Source organism: Physeter macrocephalus, chromosome 4, assembly GCF_002837175.3.
Source record: "Physeter macrocephalus isolate SW-GA chromosome 4, ASM283717v5, whole genome shotgun sequence".
Classification (NCBI taxonomy): Eukaryota; Metazoa; Chordata; class Mammalia; order Artiodactyla; family Physeteridae; genus Physeter; species Physeter macrocephalus.
The window spans coordinates 5,428,777-5,450,993 of NC_041217.1; the positions used below are offsets into that span (position 1 = coordinate 5,428,777).

Here is a 22,217-nt window from a genome sequence, read left to right on the forward strand (position 1 = left end):
ATTGCTACTCCAGCTTTCTTTTGATTTCCATTTGCATGGAATATCTTTTTCCATCCCCTCACTTTCAGTCTGTATGTGTCCCTAGGTGTGAAGTGGGTCTCTTGTAGACAGCATATATATGGGTCTTGTTTTTGTATCCATTCAGCAAGCCTGTGTCTTTTCATTGGAGCATTTACTCCATTCACATTTAAGGCAATTATCGATACATTATGTTCCTATTACCATTTTCTTAATTGTTTTGGGTTTGTTTTTGTAGGTCCTTTTCTTCTCTTGTGTTTCCCACTTAGAGAAGTTCCTTTAGTATTTGTTGTAGAACTGGCTTGGTGGTGCTGAATTCTCTTAGCTTTTGCTTGTCTGTAAAGCTTTTTATTTCTCTGTCGAATCTGATGAGATCCTTGCTGGGTAGAGTAATCTTGGTTGTAGGTTCTTCCCTTTCATCACTTTAAGTATATCATGCCACTCCCTTCTGGCTTGTAGAGTTTCTTCTGAGAAATCAGCTGTTAACCTTATGGGAATTCCCTTGTATGTAATCTGTCATTTTTCCCTTGCTGCTTTCAATAATTTTTATTTGTCTTTAATTTTTGCCATTTGATTACTATGTGTATTGGTGTGTTTCTCCTTGGGTTTATCCTGTATGAGACTCTCTGAGCTTCCTGGACTTGGGTGGCTGTTTCCTTTCCCGTGTTAGGGAAGTTTTCAACTAAAATCTCTTCAAATATTTTCTCGGGTCCTTTCTCTATCTCTTCTCCTTCTGGGACCCCTATTATGCGAATGTTGTTGAGTTTAATATTGTCCCAGTGGTCTCCTAGGCTGTCTTCATTTCTTTTCATTCTTTTTTCTGTATTCTGTTCTGCAGCAGTGAATTCCACCATTCTTTCTTCCAGGTCACTTATCTGTTCTTCTGCCTCAGTTATTCTGCTATTGATTTCTTCTAGTGTATTTTTCATTTCAGTTATTGTATTGTTCATCTCTGTTTGTTCTTTAAATCTTTTAGATCTTTGTTAAACCCTTCTTGCATCTTCTTGATCTTTGCCTCCATTCTTTTTCCGAGGTCCTGGATCATCTTCACTATCATTATTCTGAATTCTTTTTCTCAAAGATTGCCTATCTGCATTTCATTTAGTTTTTTTTCTTGGGTTTTATCTTGTTCCTTCATCTAGTACATAGCCCTCTGCCTTTTCATCTTGTCTATCATGCTGTGAATGTGGATTTTGTTCCACAGGCTGCAGGATTGTAGTTCTTGCTTCTGCTGTCTGCCCTCTGGTGGATGAGGCTATCTAAGAGGCTTGTGGAAGTTTCCTGATGGGAGGGACTGGTGTGGGTAGGGCTGGCTGTTGTTCTGGTGGGCAGAGCTCAGTAAAACTTTAATAAGCTTGTCTGTTGATGGGTGGGGCTGGGTTCCCTCCCTGTTGGTTGTTTGGCCTGAGGCGACCCAGCACAAGAACCTACCTGGGCTCTTTGGTGGGGCTAATGGTGGACTCTGGGAGGGCTCACGCCAAGGAGTACTTCTCAGAACTTCTGCTGCCAGTGTCCTTGTCCTCACGGTGAGGCACAGCTGCCACCAGCCTCTGCCGGAAACCCTCTAACACTAGCAGGTAGGTCTGGTACAGTCTCCTGTGGGGTCATTGCTCCTTCCTCTGGGTCCCAATGTGCACACTACTTTGTGTGTGCCCTCCAAGAGTGGAGTCTCTGTTTCCCTCAGTCCTGTCCAAGTCCTGCAATCAAATCCTGCTAGCCTTCATAGTCTGATTCTCTAGGAATTCCTCCTCCCGTTGCCGGACCCCCAGGTTGGGAAGCCTGACTTGGGCTCAGAACCTTCACTCCAGTGGGTGAACTTCTCCAGTTTGTGTGTCACCCACCCAGCAGTTATGGGATTTGATTTTATTGTGATTGTGCCCCTCCTACCGTCTCATTGCAGCTTCTCCTTTGTCTTTGCATGTGGGGTATCTTTTTTGGTGAATTCCAGTGTCTTCCTATTGATGATAGTTCAGCAGTTAGTTGTGATTCTGGTGTTCTCTAAAGAGGGAATGAGAGCATGTCCTTCTACTCCACCATCTTGAACCAGTCCTGAAAGGTATTCTTTGATAAAGAAGTTTGATTTCCTAGGGAACAAAAGATGTGCTTTAAAATAGTGAATGATGTACGTTTTCATTTAAAAGAAGGTAGATAACCAGAAAACTGATTTTCTTAAGTAAATTACCTGCTCTTGTTCAGAAATAAGACTTCTAAAATATGAACTTTTTTTTACCCACCCCTCACTTTTGAGTGATTTTATAATTTTTAAAAAGTTTTTTTTTTCTTTTTGTGTATTTCTCATCACTTTGATGTGATTAGGTGGGGCTCTGCTAAGCAGAATGGAATTACTTTGCTGTTAATTAATACATTCTCTGTATGTACTGGGCCAGATTGTCATTTTTCTTATCAGCCTACCATTTTTTTTTTTCTACACAGAGATAATGTTGAATCATAAACTTTGTAAGAGGAGAATATCCATAGGGACCATGAAAAATTACATCATGACTGTTAATTAACACCAAACTGCCTGCTACAGGTGATAAAGTTTGGCGGGAATGTACACCGAGATCATTATATTCCTTAAGAAATGGTGTAGGGTGATATTTGCTATGTTTTGGTTAATTCATAATCAAAATTATGATGCAAATACTGTTAGAATTTTGTAGAAAAAAGATTTTTTATGCCATCTTTATTTGTCTTTCTTTTTTTTTTAATTAATGAAGTGATCATTTGGGGAAGTTTTTTTTGTTTTGTTTTTTTAAATTCATTTTATTTACTTATTTATGGCTGTGTTGGGTCTTCGTTTCTGTGTGAGGGCTTTTTCTAGTTGTGGCAAGTGGGGGCCACTCTTCATCGCGGTGCGTGGGCCTCTCACTATCCTGGCCTCTCTTGTTGCAGAGCACAGGTTCCAGACACGCAGGGACAGTAATTGTGGCTCACGGGCCCAGTTGCTCCGCGGCATGTGGGATCTTCCCAGACCAGGGCTCGAACACGTGTCCCCTGCATTGGCAGGCAGATTCTCAACCACTGTGCCACCAGGGAAGCCCTATTTGTCTTTCTAAAACAGTACTATGAAGTATTTATGAACTAACACAGAGACACCCAGAAAGTGAAAAAACTCATGATTTTAATGATAGAACAGTCAGTAATTCCTGTTTTTAGGAACAAATATAATGTAGAGGTGGGCACAGCTGTGGAGAGAATTGGGGAGTGTTGTTTTAGAATTAGTGTATGGTCTCTTTGTTTCTCATTGGCATAAAAATATCTATCTTGCTTTCTCTTTTTTTTTAACCTATTTTATTCTGATTCTAGGGAGGGGTTGGTATTGGGTAGGCAAGTACTGTGGTGACTTGATAGACAAGGATAGGAAGAACAGAAGAATTGGCAAGAGTTTGAGGTTCATGTTTATAAATATTTCTGAATCCCAAATCACATGACTTTTAATCTAGTAATAGTGCCTGGATTCCTACTGCATTATGGACTCCTCAAAATTCGTCTCACATGTTGTGGTTAGTTATAGGTGCACCAGTTCACAAAGGATACCAACCAGGGCAGGTAGAAGGGTGACACTCTCTGAATTAAAATGCAAGGGTGGAGAGTGTGTATGAGATCTGTCTATGTTCAGATGCCTGGAGATATTTAAGCTTCTCAGGGAAGTGACCACCATGTTTATTTAACTTGATGTGGTAGCCTTTTTACCTAGCACTAAATGTAGCTTACAGTGGATGTTCTTTAAATGAATGTAATTGAAAAAGGAAACTTTTTTTTTTTTTGGTCATGATTCAGGGAAACACTGAGAGAGTAAAAACCTGCAGGAAAACACATAGAGGAAGAATTATCTTGTATTTAGGAATGGACTTCATCCTTATGAAGGAAGTGGGTTTCCTAACACTAAGTGTGACTGCCAGTGCTGGTGTTCATCTTTCATGGATGATTTAGAAGGTATCTCTCTGGGGCATAGAAGAAAGTACCTTTTAAAGAACGCCTGCATTTTAATTTTACATGATTCTAACTTTCATGTACTTAGCTTACAAAACACTGCAGTCACCACGATCTAAATGAAATAGCAAAGTAGTCAGAGTTTATTTCTGTAATTCTCTCTCTGCACTTCAGAATCCCTCTCCTTTTAAAATTGTTCTCCCATCTTCAAAATCTCCAAAGCCGCATGTGTACCTGTCGTGTACCAGCTCTCCTGTTCCCTCTAGTTCCACTGTTTATGCAAACAGTTCAAAATTTGTTCTGTCCCTCAAATCCAAAGAAAAACAACCTTTATTGCTCAGTGCTTTTGTGTTACAATCTGGTGAAAATAATTCAACAGAAGTTATGGATTTAAAATAAATGGAATGATCTCAGAGGGTGTTTAAGCATGAGTACATCCCCATCAATATCTAAGTGTTCAGTCCTGGAAGAGGCAAGAACAGGGAACTTCTAAGCTTGACTTGTCTCCTGGAGGCCCTGATGAGCCCACCCACTTTTTTCAGTGACTCCCGCCCCAAGGGGCAGTGCTGTAAAAACACACACCTTGAACTGAGAGAGCATGGTCTGGCACAACTTCTCCAAGTATCTGAACTCATGAATCATAAATATGTGAATGTGAACAGTTGCTTGTATGTAGGAAAAAAAAATTTCATTAGGAACATAGTTTTCCCATGTCACTTTTAAATGTCCCATGAGGTCAACTTGAATTTGCTCTCAACAATTCCTCTTCTTCCTAGCATGTTTTTTGTTTTTGGTTTTGGTTGTTTTTCCTTTTTCTGTCCCCAAGCCTCTGGTTCTGAGAACAGAAGCATCTACCTGAAGGAAACAGAGGGGAAAGGGAATACAAGTGAGAAACAGAGCAGATCTTGTGTCTGCTGGCTGATTTATTTTAGAGCCTGTACACGTGATCTTGTGTTTGTTTTTAAGCCTGTGTCCTTGGATAAAATATAAATGTGGTCTACATTCAAAATCCTAAATGAGGTCCTATATGTTAACATAAGTGATGACGTTGAAAGACTACAAGGCTGAAGTTATTTCCTTGATTTGGGTAATCTTTTAGTATAATAGTATATCTAACAGAAATTATATGTAATGTAAAAATCCACATTTTTCTGACAGAGTGATCACAAAATGTGTGATGTTTAAAATAACCAGTCTTCATTTTGTGTTTTTTCTTACACATGGTACTGGAAGCAAAACACTTAAGAGGAATCTAGACAATCCAAATGTTTGATTTTCCAAATGATTTTGCCAGAATCTTTGAGTTAAAATTTTTTTTCTCTCACTCCTGCTGAGAAAGTACATACATTTTGAAATTTAGTCTATTTGAGCAATGCTTTTTTTCCCCTTTAAGATGATAATAAGCATATGGGAGTGGGATTGAATTTGAGACAAGCTGTTGATTTCTATTGAATACTCAAAAAATGTAAGGTATCAAATTTTTTTTTAACTATCCAGTGATAGGCTAAAATGTATTAAAAGTTCAGTAAAAAATCATCCTGATGTGGAGCTTATAGGAAGAAACATATGGTTGGAGTATATTTCATAATTGGGGTTGTGATTATTTTGCTTAGTCCTTAGAGTTATAAAGTTATGGTTTTCAAGGAAGAGAATTAAGGAGCAGAGAGGGATACTGAAATTCATATAGTGGCAGCAAGAATATTATTATACCTATCCTATCACCATTCTTTTGTTATCTCTTTGTTATTTTCGGAACCATGTATTTAGAAATAACATATATATATAAAGTATGTTCTATTATATAATTATAAAATAACATGTTATATGATAGTATATATGTCATAATATATATATAACATATATTATATAACAGTATAATACATTATATATATAGTCCTATACTATCACTTTCTTAGTCTTATCTTAAGAAAGATTTTGAACAGATAGAGAATATACACTAGAGGCACTGATTTTAAAGGATATACTTATAAATACATTTTCTTCTGTATCTATTGAGAAAATAGACTTCTGAGAAATCAAGTGGTATATCTTAGAGGTATAGCTAAAAGGAAATGGAGACCTGGGTTTTGTTTACATCTTTATGACACTAGATTAGCACAACCATTTAACTTTGTGGGTTCTCAGTCTCTTCATTTGTAAACCAGTGGGACTGAACCGGAAGACCATTTCTAGCTCTAGTTTGTTTGACTAAAGAAAGAAACAGTTTAGTCTTAGAACATCTGTGAGAACACGAGGTCTGTCTTTGGGGCCTTCTCACCTACATTTCTTTGCCACTCTGCCCTATTCTTTCTTGCTCATCTTCTTTCTGCTGAAAATATTCAGGTGTCAGGGCCCACGAGGTTTCCTACTGAACTTCCTCCTTCTTGCAAAGGTTTATGATGACTTTTATAACTTGCTGTTTAGCTTAACCTCTACCCAAAGACCCAGGCCTTATCCAATTAAGCGCTGCTTTCAGCTAGCAATAAAAAATAAATACTCGAATGAATCTAAGTAGCAGACTTCCATGTTCATGTTCTCAGTTTTTAGTATGCATCACTTGTTGAAAGCCCATATTTGGCGCCTGGTGCCCCAACCCCTGAATGTCCGTTTTTAACAAATTCCCTAACAGATTTGGAGGCTATTTGAGAAACATAGGTCTAGGATTTTTGTATATTGCCAGAGATTTAGAAGGATTTATTTCAAATTATAGATAGAATATTTGGGGTTTGCGACGTGATGCTTCAAGTCACATAATAAAATTGTGTATAATTTTTATAGGTTTTACTCCTCAGACAGTTCTCACTGTCTGGCATGGGGCCTATTTCCTGCAGAATAATTCTGATTCTTTTCTCCAATGAATTTTCCTACATAGTATTTCACCTAGAGTTCATGTGTAAAACAATGGAGTCACAATTGAGAAAAGTGGAAGAAAATGAACTTTCAAAATTACAAATTAGTCATCTATTCTATATATAGTAGTAACAATTTATCCCTCTCCCCACCCAACCCCTGGCAACCACAAGCTTGCCTTCTACATCCGTAACTCTATTTCTGTTTTGTAGGTAAGTTCATTTGTCCCCTTTTTTAGATTCCACATATCAGTGATATCATATGATATTTGTCTTTCTGTGTCCGACTTCACTCAGCATGACAATCTCCAGGTCCATCCATGTTGCTGCAAATGGCATTATTTTGTTCTTTTTTATGGGTAATATTCCATGTGCCACATACATGTGCCACATCTTCTTTACCCATTCATCTGTTGATGGACATTTAGGTTGCTTCCACGACCTGGCTATTGTAAATAGTGCCGCAATGAACATTGGGGTGCATGTATCCTTTATAATTATGGTTTTCTCTGGGTATATGCCCAGGAGTGGAATTGCTGGATCATATGGTAGTTCTATTTCTATTTTTTTAAGGAACCTCCATACTGTTCTCCATAGTGGCTGTACCAATTTACATTCCCACCAACAGTGCAAAAGGGTTCCCTTTTCTCCACACACTCTCCAGCATTTATTGTTTGTAGATTTTTTTGATGATGGCCATTCTGACCTGTGTGAGGTGGTACTTCACTGCAGTTTTGATTTGCATTTCATTAACAATTAGTAACGTTGAGCATCTTTTTATGTCCTTTTTAGCCATCTGTATGTCTTCTTTGGAGAAATGTCTATTTAGATCTTCTGCCCATTTGACTGGGTAAAAGAATATTTTAAAAAACTATAAAAACAGATCTTCATTAAGTGACTCACTGTAGAAGTTCAATGCCAAGAATAGGTTTTTAGTATTTTTATTTATTAGTTAACTATTGTTTTCTCTAATTCTCCTCATATACTCATTTTCATGGCTTATAAAAGTTCTGCTTATTTAATGAGCAACTCCATGAAATTCCTTAAAATCTATTGCTCAGTGGATGGCCTTGGGCCTTTACTAGAAATGCTGAAAATTTGGACCCAGTCCAGACCTACTGAATTAGAACCTTGCATTTATGAGATTCCTAGTTGATTAGCACAACCATTTAACTTTGTGGGTTCTCAGTCTCTTCATTTGTAAACCAGTGGGACTGAACCGGAAGAACCTGCATTTATGAGATTCCTAGTTGATTTGTATTTGTTTTAAAATTTGAGAAGTGCTACCTTTCCCTTGGGCTCTCCAGACTGGAGTTTACTTTTAATATGTTACCTTATGAAATTACAAATTTTTAACAATAATGTTTTAAAAAATAGCTGTATTGTTTTTGTATAAATTATACATGTTTATTTAAGATATAAAGATAATACAGAGACATGGAAATAAGGAAACTCACTCAACCACTCAGAAATAACATCATATGATAATTTTAGACATCTCTATATACAGATATAGATGTAGCTATAGGTAGAAAGATGGATGGATGGATGGATGGATGGGGAAAGGATGAGAGAGAAAATTTTACTGAAGTGAAATCATGCTATCTGTAAAACTTTTTAAAATTAAAGATACTAAGTTAATTTTTTTCTGAAATCAGAATTATTGAGAATTTATAAATACGAAGAAATTTAAGTGAAATTGAAGGTATTGCTGAACTTGAAGCAAATGTTTCTTTACAAGAAGAGGTATAAGATTTTAAATGGCTTCTAAAATGTAATAACATTTTGTTTCAAGTTTGGACATCTGTTGTCTGTCCAATGAAGGATGAGGAAATAAATATCATTGCACTGCTTTGCACTTTCACCTCCCGATTTTGTTTCTTCAAAACAATTTTTTTTTGCAATGTCAAGGTTTCTAATATTCACATTCCATTCTACCATCATAATTTTAATAATTGTTTAAGCTTACTACTTTATTTAGGGGTATAATTGTCTTATCAGTAGTATTTACAGCATCTCCCATCCTCAATTTTTATTTTGATTCATCTCTTAAATGCAAAGATTTCATTAAATATTATTATTCTCTTCCCAAGACAGTCCGAGTATTGTTTTCTTTAGCTTCTTACATGCTTGAGAAGGCATGTTATCCTTTTCCTGGAAGGCCAAAGTGCATGGATATATACTTTGTTATTCTTTGTTGCTTAATACTGGTGATACTGCTGTGCTTTCAGAGATTATTTTCTTGAAGAAATCTCAGATCAATTTAATACACCTATCCCCCCCTTCTTGTACTTAGGGAGTATATATACAAGTCTTTTTCTATGAAGTTTAGTAACTTTACCAGAATATCTTAGTTTTACTATCAATTTTTTTGTGGTGCACAGTGTGCTGTAAGTTGCCATAGATTTGAGTTTCCTTTATTTCAGTACAGTTTTCTTTGATAAAGTTTTAAATTTTTTTCTCCATTTTACTTGTTCCCTTTCTTGGGAACTCTATCTGTGTGTTCAGATTTCTTTGTTTTTCTTCTATTTCAACATAGTAATAACAGGTTTTGTTACGAATGGGAGATTTCATCACTCGCTCAACCCTGATGTTTAGATTTTTCCTTCTGTACCATATCATTACCCCTAGGAATTATCACCAATGTTCTATTTTAGAGACTGATGAGTGTTCTGAGCTGTGGCCACAGGGTACAAGCAGAGGTGACTTGGAAAACACTCAGAGTTATGGGAAGATGTCCATCTGTAGATAATATAAATGTCATATTGTTGGCTGCCAGCACTAGAAGGCCCATATGGCCCAGAGATGGCAAGTAGCTCATTAGGCTCCCCTCCCAGAAGATGTATAGTTTCCTCTATAATAACGACACATGGTATGATATCAGGAGTACAAGTGACAAAAGAAAAAAAAATAAATTTACCTTACCAAAATTAAAAAATTTTGTGTTTCAAAGGTCATCATCAATAAAGTTAAAAGGTAATCCATAGAATAGAAGAAAATATTCGCAAAACATATATCAGATAGTCTAGATATTTATAATCTATAATATATGCACAACTTTTGCAACTCAATAATCAAAGGACAAATAGCCCAGTTTTTAAAAATAGGCATTTCTGCAAAGAATGTATACAAATGGCCAAGAAGCATAAGCAAAGATAGCATTATAGCCATCATGGGCATGGAAATCAAAACCACAGTGAGAACCTACTTTCCACCTACTAAGATGGTTATGATGTAAAAAGACATAATAACAAATGTTGATTAGGATGGGGAGAAGTCAGTGCCCTCATATATTGCTGGTGGACGTGTAAAATGGTGCAGCTGCGTTGGAAAGCAGTCTGGCAATTTCTGAAAAGGTGAAACACAGATTTACCATGTGACCCAGGAATTCCACTCCTAGGTGTACACTCAAGAGAAACGGGAACATGCGTTCGTACAAAAGCTTGTACATGGGTGTTTATAGTAGCTTTATTCATAATAGCCCCCAAATAGAAACAAGCTATGTGCCCATTAATAGATGAATGGGTAAGTGCAATGTGATATATCCATCCAAAGAATACTATTCAGCAATATGAAAGTATTAAGTACTTGTGCAAGGTACAACATGGATGAACCTTGAAAATATTATGCTAGATGAAAGGAACCAGTCACAAAAGATTGCATATTGTATGGCCCCTTCATATGAAATATTCAGAATAGGTAAATCCATAAAAACACAAAGTATTGATAGATTAGTCTTTGCCAGGGTCTGGGGTGGGTCGGGAGTGGGATATAGAGACATTGCTCATGGTGGATGGGTATAGGGTTTCTTTGGGGGGGCTGAAAATATTCTAAAATTAGGTTTGGTGATGGTTGCATAACTCTGCTAATATACTAGAAACCACTGAATTGGATACTTTAAATAGGTAAATTTTATGCTATGTGAATTGTATCACAATAAAATCACTAAAAGAAAAAAGCCAAGTGGAGCGCAGTCTTGCTCCCAGGTTTCTCTTTGGTCCCTCGTGATATTAGCAGTCTTCCCAGACTGTTTCCCCAAGGTCATGGCTCTGCTTATACTCTGGTACCATTTTTCTGTCACCTTTTCCCTCAATCCAGGTGGTTCCTCTCATGGTCCTGGTGAAGATTCGAGCTAACACATGGAGGTGGCTTTATTCTTACCTTGCTTTCTTTTTAATATTACAGTCACTGCATAATTATACCCTGCTTGTCTCCCAAAGCCTTCTTTTTTGATTTCCGAAAACCTCTGGTGAAAGTAAAAATCCAAACCTAGACAATTTTTTTAATGGTTGTTTTTGGGATTAGGGTTGTGGGAAATAGCTCATAATTCACAGGAATTGTAATTCCTGCTAGTAACTTTTGGCATGTATGGAGAAAACAAATATATTTGAACCAAATCATTTTTTCCAAGCCTGCTAGGCTTTTGAGAAGTCCACTGGGCTTTTTTTTTTTTTTTTAATCTTTTGCTAAGAATGAAATGAGGATTGATTTTTTTTCTCTTCCTCTTGTCCAGGAAAACATTTCATAAACTTCAGAGTTAAACCCACTCTTCTTATTTTTGTGGTCAGTTTTTATTCCAAAGTTTTTTCCTCAACTGCTCACATCCTGAGAAAAATTTCACTGCTTAATCTCACAGGAGACATTATTTGTATTACAAAACAAATTTGATCATGTACAATGAGACATCAAAGTGCCAGGCCTGCTGATGTGCTTTAACACTGCTCAGGGCATTCTTTTTCCAGTGAATTTTATGTCTGAAAACAAATTAGGAAGAAAAGACTACTCAGTGAGAATATGGAATCATATCAAAGGAAGTGTTCAAACCATCAGAGAGTTTCTGACATCCAGCAATTCACTTCCAGACTAGAGATGTATTAGGCAAATTTATTTCCAACTTCTAAATCTAAAATTCCCCAAAATGCCCTTTTATGTTTATAATTGTAACCCCATTTATAATTAAAACACTTCTGTTAGTTTGGGAAGAGGGTTATTAGAACTTGAAATATATATGTATAAATATTTTTTACATAATTAAAATTGTATAATATATATTATAATCATAATTAAAATTATATATCATATATAATTATAAAAATTTATATATATTTTTTCAAAAATAATTTTTAATATGTAATACATTCACATGGTTTAACATTTTAAAACTGTGCAAACAGGAATAGAGGAACTAGAATGAAAATTCTCCCTCCTCCCCCCACCCCCTCCCATTTTGCATTTCCAAAGACATGCAGTTTAGCTGGTCCTTTGTTTCTGGTATATGGTTCAAGAAACATTCTACAAATTTGGAAGGAAATATATATATATATATGCATATTTCTTTTTTTCATCTTTATACAAATGCTAGTGATTATAAAGTCTATTTTGTACATTTCTTTTTTTCACTTTATACGAAGTCTTGGAGATGTCCATTTTTCCAAAATGGAATTGTTCCTTAAAGATTAAAAAAACATAAGTTAAATGTACTTTACAATTTTTAAAAATTAAATTTGGTTTTTGTCTCTACTCCTTTTGTCTCGCAATATTTTCTTTTTCATTATAGTCTTACTTTCACAGATTTACCTTTGAGAGTATTAAGATGGTAGTGTGATGTTTTAATTGCTATTCAATCTGACAAAATTTATCTTTCTGTGGTTATACCAGAAGAGACTTCTGATTGATAATCCCTCGTGAGATGTGAACAAGATATTTTGTTGAAATTAAACTTTAGTCTTCTGATTTCAGAATCCTCACAATTGCAGTATGTTAAAATGTTAATTCTCTAAGATATTGCCGAGAGACAGATGGGATAATTATCTACATATCAAATATAATTGTTTGGAAGTTACAAATTAAATCATGAAACAAATTTCTTATGCGTGAAGCTTAACACTAGTGAATTCCTTTGAAGAATTGTAAGTCAATAGCTTTCAAGACCACTACCACTATATTTTAAATGAATGGTTTGCTTACATATTAGCTAAATAGTTATATTATCAATTTATAACAATATAAAATATCTCACAGTATTTATTTCTGTTTTTCACTTTGTTCCTTGGTGTTCTACCAGCCTTTTTCTTTAGGTGACTCTGACCCTTTGGATCGCTATTCCTTGGTTATTTTCTCGGCTTTGTGGAACTCTGTCATCTTTGCTCAGGGACCATGCTTATCTTCTCTGCATGGTTCCAGTTTTGGTAGATCTGATGCCTAAGCGAGCACTCTGAAGTCTGGACCAGGTTAAATCCTCCTTCTATATGTTTCCTAAACTCTCCTCTTATAACACATATGCCGGCATCTTCAGTATCCATCATCCTTTAACAGAACCTCTTGTTCATTGTCTTCAAGAGGAGGACCATGTCTCTCTTGTTCATTGTTTTCTCTCCACTCTCAAGCTGGGTCCCTTACCCATCGTAGGCACTCAATAAATCTATGTATTTTCGTTGAATGGTTGAGGGAGTGAAATAACAGACTTGAAAATACCTCCCAACTTCTAAGTTCCATGGACATGTTCATGATTCTTTCTCAACTAAGTTATTTGTTCCAAATTCCCATTTCTTTCAGGCTGAGCAGGTTGATAACTCAGAAAGAAGATTATGTAAGAAGAAGGGAGAACCCTAGAAAGTTGTCCTGGAATTTAGTCTCCTCCAACCACTTCCAGATATTCCAGACTTATGTTAGACCTCTGACTCCTGTATCCAGTATTCTATATGTTGGGCAGAGTTCTATGAAAATGCCTAAATGTTTACTCCAAATCAATGATCTCTGAAGTTTTACATACATAAATCAAATGTTATGAAGTTTTATATACAAAATCAAATGGAAGTTGCTCCTTTTCCTTGTCTTGAAAAGACGATATCACTTTGTGGCTATGTCTTTGGAAGGGTAATGCATATTTGGTTCAAGTCATAGAAGTTAATTAAGAAATTCTAATTAGATTAAAAAGTGCACCTTAGAAACTATATTTTTTTAATAGAATATGTTAGGTAGATTTTAACTCAGTGTGAGTTAGTTAAGCCTTTTAAATCTTGATTTTTAAAATTATAAATGTTATATTTCTTCCTTTTTTAAAAACTATACACAATTTTTTCCTAATTTGACAGAGGAAAAGATTGTGCTTAAAGGGTTTGATCATCTCCACTCTTAAAAAATAAGCATATACTTTGAATAGGTAACATATTTACATATATTAATAATCAATGACTGTACAAGAATGTTGTGAAAAGTCTTTCTCCCGGCTTTGTCCTCTACCCAATTTTCATCCATACTTCCATTCAATAAGCATTTTTTTTAGTGTCCTGACATCATCTCATCTCATAGGATATGGATTAGTTAAAAGTCCAGAGTGTATTATCAGATAATTAAAACAAATCCTCTATAATCAAAAAGTGAGTCTCTTAAAGGTCTTGCTAAAATGTAACAAAATAGGTTATGGCAGAAGATAGGATATTCTGCTTGCTAGAACAGGAATCAGCAAATTTTTCCTATGGAAAGGACCAGATATTACTGTAATTATTCTAGGCCCTGTAGGCCATAAGGACTCTTTTACAACTAGTCAACTCTACTGTTGTAACTTTAAGAGCATCTGTACACAATATGTAGATGAATGAACGTGTTTGAGCTGAAATAAAACTTTATTTATGGACATTGAAATTTGAGTTTCATATGCCATGAAATATTCTTCTTTGAATTTATTCCAGACATTTAAAAATATAAAAACCATGCTTTGTTCACAGTTTATAAAAAAAACAGGCAGTGGGCGAGATTTGGCTTCTGATCTATTGTTTGCTGACCCCTGAAGTACAGCAAAATATGTTGTTGGGCTCTGAACACAATTCATTTTTTTTTTTAAATGACATGTCACTTTAAATTATTTATTTATTTATTTATTTTTGGCTGTGTTGGGTCTTCGTTTCGCTACGAGGGCTTTCTCTAGTTGTGGCAAGCTGGGACCACTCTTCATCGCGGTGCGCGGGCCTCTCGCTATCGCGGCCTCTCGTTGCAGAGCACAGGCTCCAGACGCGCAGGCTCAGTAGTTGTGGCTCACGGGCCCAGTTGCTCCGCGGCATGTGGGACCCTCCCAGACCAGGGCTCGAACCCGTGTCCCCTGCATCGGCAGGCGGACTCTCAACCACTGCGACAGGCTCCGGACGTGCAGGCTCAGCGGCCACGGCTCACGGGCCCAGCCGCTCCGCGGCATGTGGGATCTTCCCGGACCGGCGCATGAACCCGTGTCCCCTGCATCACCAGGCGAACTCTCAACCACTGCGCCACCAGGGAAGCCCGCCCTCCCATTTCATTTTTAACTGATGTTTTTTGCTTTAGTGTATTCAAAATACTGATTATTAAATATCTTAATTTATTTTTTGTCTTATATGTTCAATTCAATATATTACTTAGGGAAGAAGACATAACACTTTTGAGTGATGATTAGATGCTAGACACTTGATACTTTATCTTGCTTAATCCAGTTACCAACACTATGAAGTAGATCTTATTTCTATTTTATAGACGCAGTAATGAGGAAGAAGAGGATTAGCAACATTTCCCCTATGTACTAGCTAGGGAATGGACTGTAGTTTTTAACAGAGGTCGATCATACTCCATGGTTATAGAACTGAACAACAGCAACTACTATTCAGTCACATAAATATGCTGCTTCCACTTGGCACCATTCTATGCTCATGGAACTTAGGTGTTCAAAGTTTTGTTGCTGTCTGTTGGTAGGTTGATGTTCAATCCTGCTATTTTCACAAAGATATAAACAGGAAAATTGAATTCATAGTGACTTTCATTACGTAATTTTCACCTGAGTGATTTTACTTTATCTAGCTTCCTTTCAAGGGGAATTGGATTGGAAAATTGGCAAATGGAGTTTAAAATAGAGTATTTTTTTTTTCCAAATATGGTCCCTGACTTGCAGTTATATGTATAATTTAATTTTTCTTTCTGCAATTTCAGTCTGTTTCCTCTTGTATCCTCAGATGTTCAGAACATTGGATGACACCGATATCAGGGGATTGTTTTTCGCAGTGGTTAGAGGAAGAATGAAGTGTTTTTCTGGAGGGATTATAACATTTGTTAAAGCATGCACTCTTTCTTCGGGACTTAAAACATTTAAGAGTGTGGTCCTTTCATCCCAACAACAGCATTGAATTATAGCCATAATGTTGAGAGTAAAATTCAGCTACCCTTAAAAAGAGAGTTCAACATAGGAAATGCATTTTACCTTATTACTATTTAAATTTAAACAAACCTTTGTTGAACAGATACTGGTTTATTGCTTAGAGATTATTTCAGAGTATTTTAGGGGTTTATTAAATTATTTGAACAGGGTTGTTCCAGTAAAAGCAAAAACTAGTAGCACGCCATTATAATTAATACTATCACTTGTTTGGAAAATGTTAAATTTTCATTTTGCCTTAGAATCTTGCGCTAATAGCTTGAAATATGCTAACCAATTGGATGACAATGACTTCAACAGTCATCTGCCATGCTGTTAAGACATTCTCTCTTTAGCCCCGGCAAATATACATTTTAAAATCCTTTTAGAGATTTGTGGGTTTATCTCCGGTGTACAAGAGCATTCTGTAATTAAATAATTAAATAATTGATTCCAAATCATAGGGCTTTAGAGATCAGACAATTTCTTTAATTTTAATGATCATTTAAAGGCTAATAATTAGAAGGTTCACTTACTGGCCTGTAGATGTCAGAGAAAATTTTATTTCATATCTGCTTCCACAATTTAAAGCAGAAGCTAATACTAAGATCATGCCATTGCATTTTATTCTATTGATAAGAGTTGCAGTCATTACTTAATGACTATAAAGGAGGAGGAAAGGCTCCTTTTTTTAAGAAGAGTAGTTTATTTAAAATAAAAGCTAAATATTGTGTGTGATGAACTTGAAAATATTTGTCAAGAATGTGGAATAATGCCATTCTACATTAAGAGACACTAATACCCTTAAAAACATTAGCTGTTCCTATTTTTAAACTTTTTTAAGAGTGTAAGATATTAATATTTTGATATTTATTCACAGAAGTCAGAAATTTATAGTTAAAACATGATAAGCATGTTGAAAATTATTAAATATACCAATGATTATACTTTATGTATGCATAATAATGATTTCAGAAAGCCCTGTGAGGGAGGGCATAGTATTCTCAGCAGGCCATGCAGTGCCCAGTACATATGTACTCAAATGTTTATTGAATGAATGAATGAATGGCACTGATCTTCTATCTACTTTGTTTTATCCCCCCCAAATCTTTTTTTCTCATATCCTTTTGTCAATCCTCAGTAAATAGTCCTATTATTTTTTTAATAACTGAAGAAGCCCAGTTAGTTTATAATGGATAATTTCTTGAAATATATTAGTTATTTAAAATTATTCTTTGTATCCATTTCTGATTTCTGTCTTCAGGAAGTTATTTAACAACACTTTGCATGAAATGCCCTCGCTTCAACAAAATATAAAACTGTAACATAATAAAACATGAAGAGGGAGTTAAAGCCATTTATTTATTTTTCATTCAAATAGAGATACGTTTCATGGAAGTGCATATTTCATTTCTCAAGCTCGACTCCTCTGAATACATTTTTAACTTAATTTTTCAGCTGGGTGGTACTAGGATAGTAAGCAGAAGTTAGAAAATTTTGAGACTGATGAATCAGGATAGTCAAATGGTACATTGAAAATGGAGTCTTCCAATTTAGTAAAATCTCATTTTAATATGGCTTGACATTATATACAGTTGTAGATACTTCAGATTAGGGTTCTCTATGAACATAATTACCTATAACTTGTGTTACATATAATATCCTTCTCCTATCAGGTCATGATGCTACAAAACCAAGGTTATAAAAATGTACAAAGAAAATGAGCATGACTCAAAAACATTTTTTGGACTGTTTTTAAAGAGCCCAATTTGCCTACATTTTCTGAAATACTTACTAGAGTTGTTTTCAGTTGTCTTTTTTCATTGGAATTGTCATTAACTGATTCAGGCGGTTTGGATTTCCCACTTCCTATATGCTACTGATACTGCCTTTATTATTATTTTTAATTGAAGTATGGTTGATTTACAATGTGTTAGTTTCAGGTATACAGCAAAGTGAGATATATATATGTACATGTATATATATTTATATATATATACACACACACACACACACGTTCTTTTTCAGATTCTTTTCCATTATAGATTATTACAAGATATTGAATATTGTTCCCTGTGCTATACAGTTGGTCCTTGTTGCTTATCTATTTTATATATAGTAGTGTGCATCTGTTAATCCCAAACTCCTAATTTATCCCTCCCCCCACCTTTTCCCTTTGGTAACCGTAAGTTTGTTCTCTAAGTCTGTTTCTGTTTTGTAAATAAGTTCATTTGTATCTTTTTTTTGTTTTTTTTTTAGATTCCACATATTAGTATAATAATCTCTAGGTCCATTTATGTTGCTGCAAATGGCATTATTTCATTCTTTTCTATGGCTAAGATTTCTTTGTGTATATGTACCACATCTTTATCCATTCATCTGTCGATGGATACTTAGGTTGCTTCCATGCCTTGGCTATTGTGAATAGAACATTGAGGTGCATGTATCTTTTCAAATTATAGTTTTCTCCAGATATATGCATAGAAGTGAGATTGCTAGACCATATGGCAACTCATTTTTAAGGAACCTCCATACTGTTCTCTGTAGTGGCTGTACCAATTTACATTCTCACCAACAGTGTAGGAGGGTTGCCTTTTCTCTACACCCTCTCCAGCATTTATTGTTTGTAGACTTTTTGATGATGGCCATTCTGGCGGGTGTGAGGTGATACCTCATTGTAGTTTTGATTTGCATTTCTCTAATAATTAGTGATGTTGAGCATCTTTTGATACTGTCTTTAAATGAGTATTTCTGGGACAAACATTTTTACAGATAGGTAATGACTAAAAAAATTGGAAATTTGTCCTTTGAGATTTCAAAGATAAAGCCAAATCACAGAAAAAATGGGATGGTAGTTGGCCATTTGAATACGTCATAGTGGCCTGTCCTTGGTGAGGCCCATGGTGCAGTGTCTCGGACTCCTCTTGGGATGCTGGGCATCTGATTTTGTGAGCGCATCCAGAGTTGTGCAGTTTCAAACCAACATATTTGTGCTCAGCAAACCATATAGTATGTCAGAGATACAGTCCATAATGTTAGGGTAGTGACTTTGTTCTCATTAAATCGTATGCGCGGAAAGGGAAGTCAAACTTATACTTCGATAACAAAATCAGAGAAATAAAGAAAAGCGAGGTGGGTGATTTTGAAGGGTCTTTAGTATGTAATCCATATAGCTAGTCTTCACTAGGAGAATTGTAAGAATTTTTCTCCATTATTGGGAAGGTTGACAATTCATCTGTTTTCATATTCCCCTCATTGAGATGATTTAGCAGAGAGAAATCAGTGAAAGTGTGTCAGTTCTATAAAACAGATTGCTTTTTCTTGCAGAAGACTTTAAGATCTATCTATTTATTATACAGTGGTAAAATGAATAAACCTTACTTTTGTGGATTTTGAATTTGCTTTCTTTTATCTCAGGGCTTTACCTTTTAATCAAATGTCTAAGAAGTAGGCTCCCATTCTTATTTTTTTTCCTTTAAAAATATTAAAGGCTACAATGCACGCTTTCTTTTAATATGTTTTCTCTACTTTAGTTTGCAACAGCTTTCTTAGTATCCCCATTTCCTTCTTATTTTTTATTTGAGAATAATCTTAGGACATAGGCATTTTGGTATCAGCTCAAATCATTAGTCTCTCAAGTCTAGCAAATACTATCATAATAATTATTCTGTGGCTTGTGCGTATTTATTGCCTGGTGAAGGATTTCAGAATGAGAAACTTTAAAGTAATATACCTAGCCAGTCATGTACTTTGAATGCAGAGACAATTTTCCTCATGGTCCTAGGTAATCAGTTTACTCCATGGAACAATACCTCTGTTTATGATTTTTTCTCAAAGTATAAATGTACTGAAAATCGTTATTTATGAAAGGCATTGAAATAGGGACAGTTATCAACTGTGGGAAGTGGTCTTTGCAAATTGTGGTTTTCTGACATAGTGCGTTTATGTCTCAAGTAAAAAGAAAAAAAAAAATTCCTTCTTTTTTTCCCCCATCCATCACCCTCCAAACTTTGTCCATTGAGTGCAAGAATACTGGGGCTTAAAGACAGATATCACGTGTTATCCCCAAATTGTGAATGAAAATCAACTTTCAGTGAACAAAATTACTTTTCGGGCTGTCTATGCGAAGAGAAGTGCATTGGCCCAGGTAACATGGTACACATCGAGAGGCCTTTGCTACCTCCCAGCTCCTCAATCTAACCACTTGTTACCATCTAGAACTTTTCATTCACAGCACTTATTTCAGTTTGTAATTGAACATTTATTGCTTTGTTTATTTTCTGATTGTTTTGATTCTAATATAAGCTCTGTGAAAACAAAGACAATTTTTCTTTTATTCACTGCTATAATATCAAGCACAATAGAAGACACAAAAGTTATTGAATGAGTAAATAAACGCGTCTGTAACCAAGCTGAGACTTTTCTTTCCACATGGATTGATTTAAAGAATTGCTAGATTTCTGACCTGGGAGGAAGCTGTCAGTCTCACTTTACACGTTGTGAAACTAAGCATCCCAGAAGATGGAAGAACTTGAACAGTTCCCAGATGCATTGGTCCATAATAGTGATCAATTATATATAGTTGGTTCCTTTTTAAACTTGCTCCTTTCTGGATGATCATATTTCCCTTTCAAAGTAATTCTTATAGTTCTGAGACATAAGGACGTCTCCACAGAGAAATAAGGACCATGATCTCGTTTTGTAATTGAGGGATAATTTTCATGTTATCCATAGAGTCTTGAGAGGACCAATAATTGTTGAACATTGAAAGAGAGCTTCAGTAGCTCTCTACATCAGTACAATGATGTATGTAACTACATCAGTAGCTATTCTCATAATCATTCTGCCAACATCAGAAGGAAAACCTTGTGTTTTAAAAGACATTAGTGGGTGTAAGCAATACCTAGGTTGGACTGTTATATCCTTGATAATCACCTTAGTCACTAACTTGGCAATGCAAATTATATCCACTCCATCATGTGTATAATCCTTAGTTTGCTCAGAAAAGGAATGAAATTTTAGTGTGACTGGATAGAGGTTTTTGTATATGTCGATTATTTGAGAATTTCCTTTGCTTTTGAATTGTTACTGCTCTCCTCAAGAAGGGGTAGATTTTGAGTGACCAAAGTGTATGTGGCGGGGGGGGGGAACAATATTCCCAGGATTATATGGGGAGGTAAGCAGTCTCAGACCCTTTATTTCATTGTACTGCTTTATGTTATAAGTCATATGGTGTTAAGCCTTGGTTTATAAGAAGAGCTCAACAACTTGATTATTCATCAAAGCATATTAATAGAGTGGGACATTATCCTATAAACATCCCTTTTCACATGCAAAAGTTCAAATAGAAAACAGAGGTAATTGAGTTTGGCTCAGCCGCAGGGAATCGTTAAATATATTAAAAACTGTGTTCTGCTGATAAATTATTGGAGGTTGCAATATAGTTACAATTCTTTGACTTTTTTCTTTTTATTTCGCTTAATAAATATTATGCACATAGAATCCTGCTAGGTATAATGAACATTCTAGTATGAAATAAGAAACCTATGGTGGTCTCAAGGATTCTATGTGTCTTCTCGTTTGTTTATCTCTACATTTTCCTTCCTTTCTGGTTAGTAAGACTCATGTTCCACGTTTGAGCTCAGAAATGTTAAAGGGCTCCAGCATATTAAGTTTAAAAATGAACTTAGCTGTTGAATGGTTCTGTTGATTTAGTTCTGGAAACTCAAATGATGTCCAAATACATTACATGGAAATGGTACAAATCACCTACTTTTCCCTGCTTCTTGCTTGGTTACTGCTGGTGTTGATGATACTATTCAGAGTCAGAATGAGTTGTTCCTGGCAGCGTGCACTGTTAGCCCAAACTCTGATGTTTTGAAAAGCTATTTCATGGACTAAAGGTTTAAGTCAGAATATTATTTCTGTTGATCCTCATTTGCAGTCACTGTGAAATAGATGAATGTGAGCATGTGATAAGGCATTTCTTTCCTAAGAGGGAGAAAAGACTAATGAAAGCTTTGTTTACTAAGAAAACCCACTTTACTGTAGTATTGAGCAAATGAAACTAAATCACAAATTTGAGGATTTTGATGGCTTATGCATGGGCAGAGCAAAAAAGTTAGTTCACAGATAAGCCTACCTAGGTACTCTCTGCCATCACTTTATAAAACTTCTAAATGCTAGGAAATACTGCTTCAGCTGTGCTTCTGCACTTCTACCAGCAGCCATTTGGTCTAATTACATTAAATTGCTGGAAT

General features: G+C 35.6%; 1 protein-coding gene and 1 non-coding gene across 7 annotated transcripts in view; one reads left to right on the forward strand and one right to left on the reverse strand.

Moving 5' to 3' along the window:
* KCNT2 (potassium sodium-activated channel subfamily T member 2) overlaps positions 1 to 22,217 on the forward strand; it is a 395,778-nt gene that overhangs the window by 54,994 nt on the left and 318,567 nt on the right. The gene's annotated exons all lie outside the window — the stretch shown is intronic.
* LOC112066708 (U6 spliceosomal RNA) lies at positions 12,909 to 13,016 on the reverse strand. Its single transcript, XR_002892816.1, has one exon. It is a non-coding gene; the product is annotated as a U6 spliceosomal RNA (small nuclear RNA).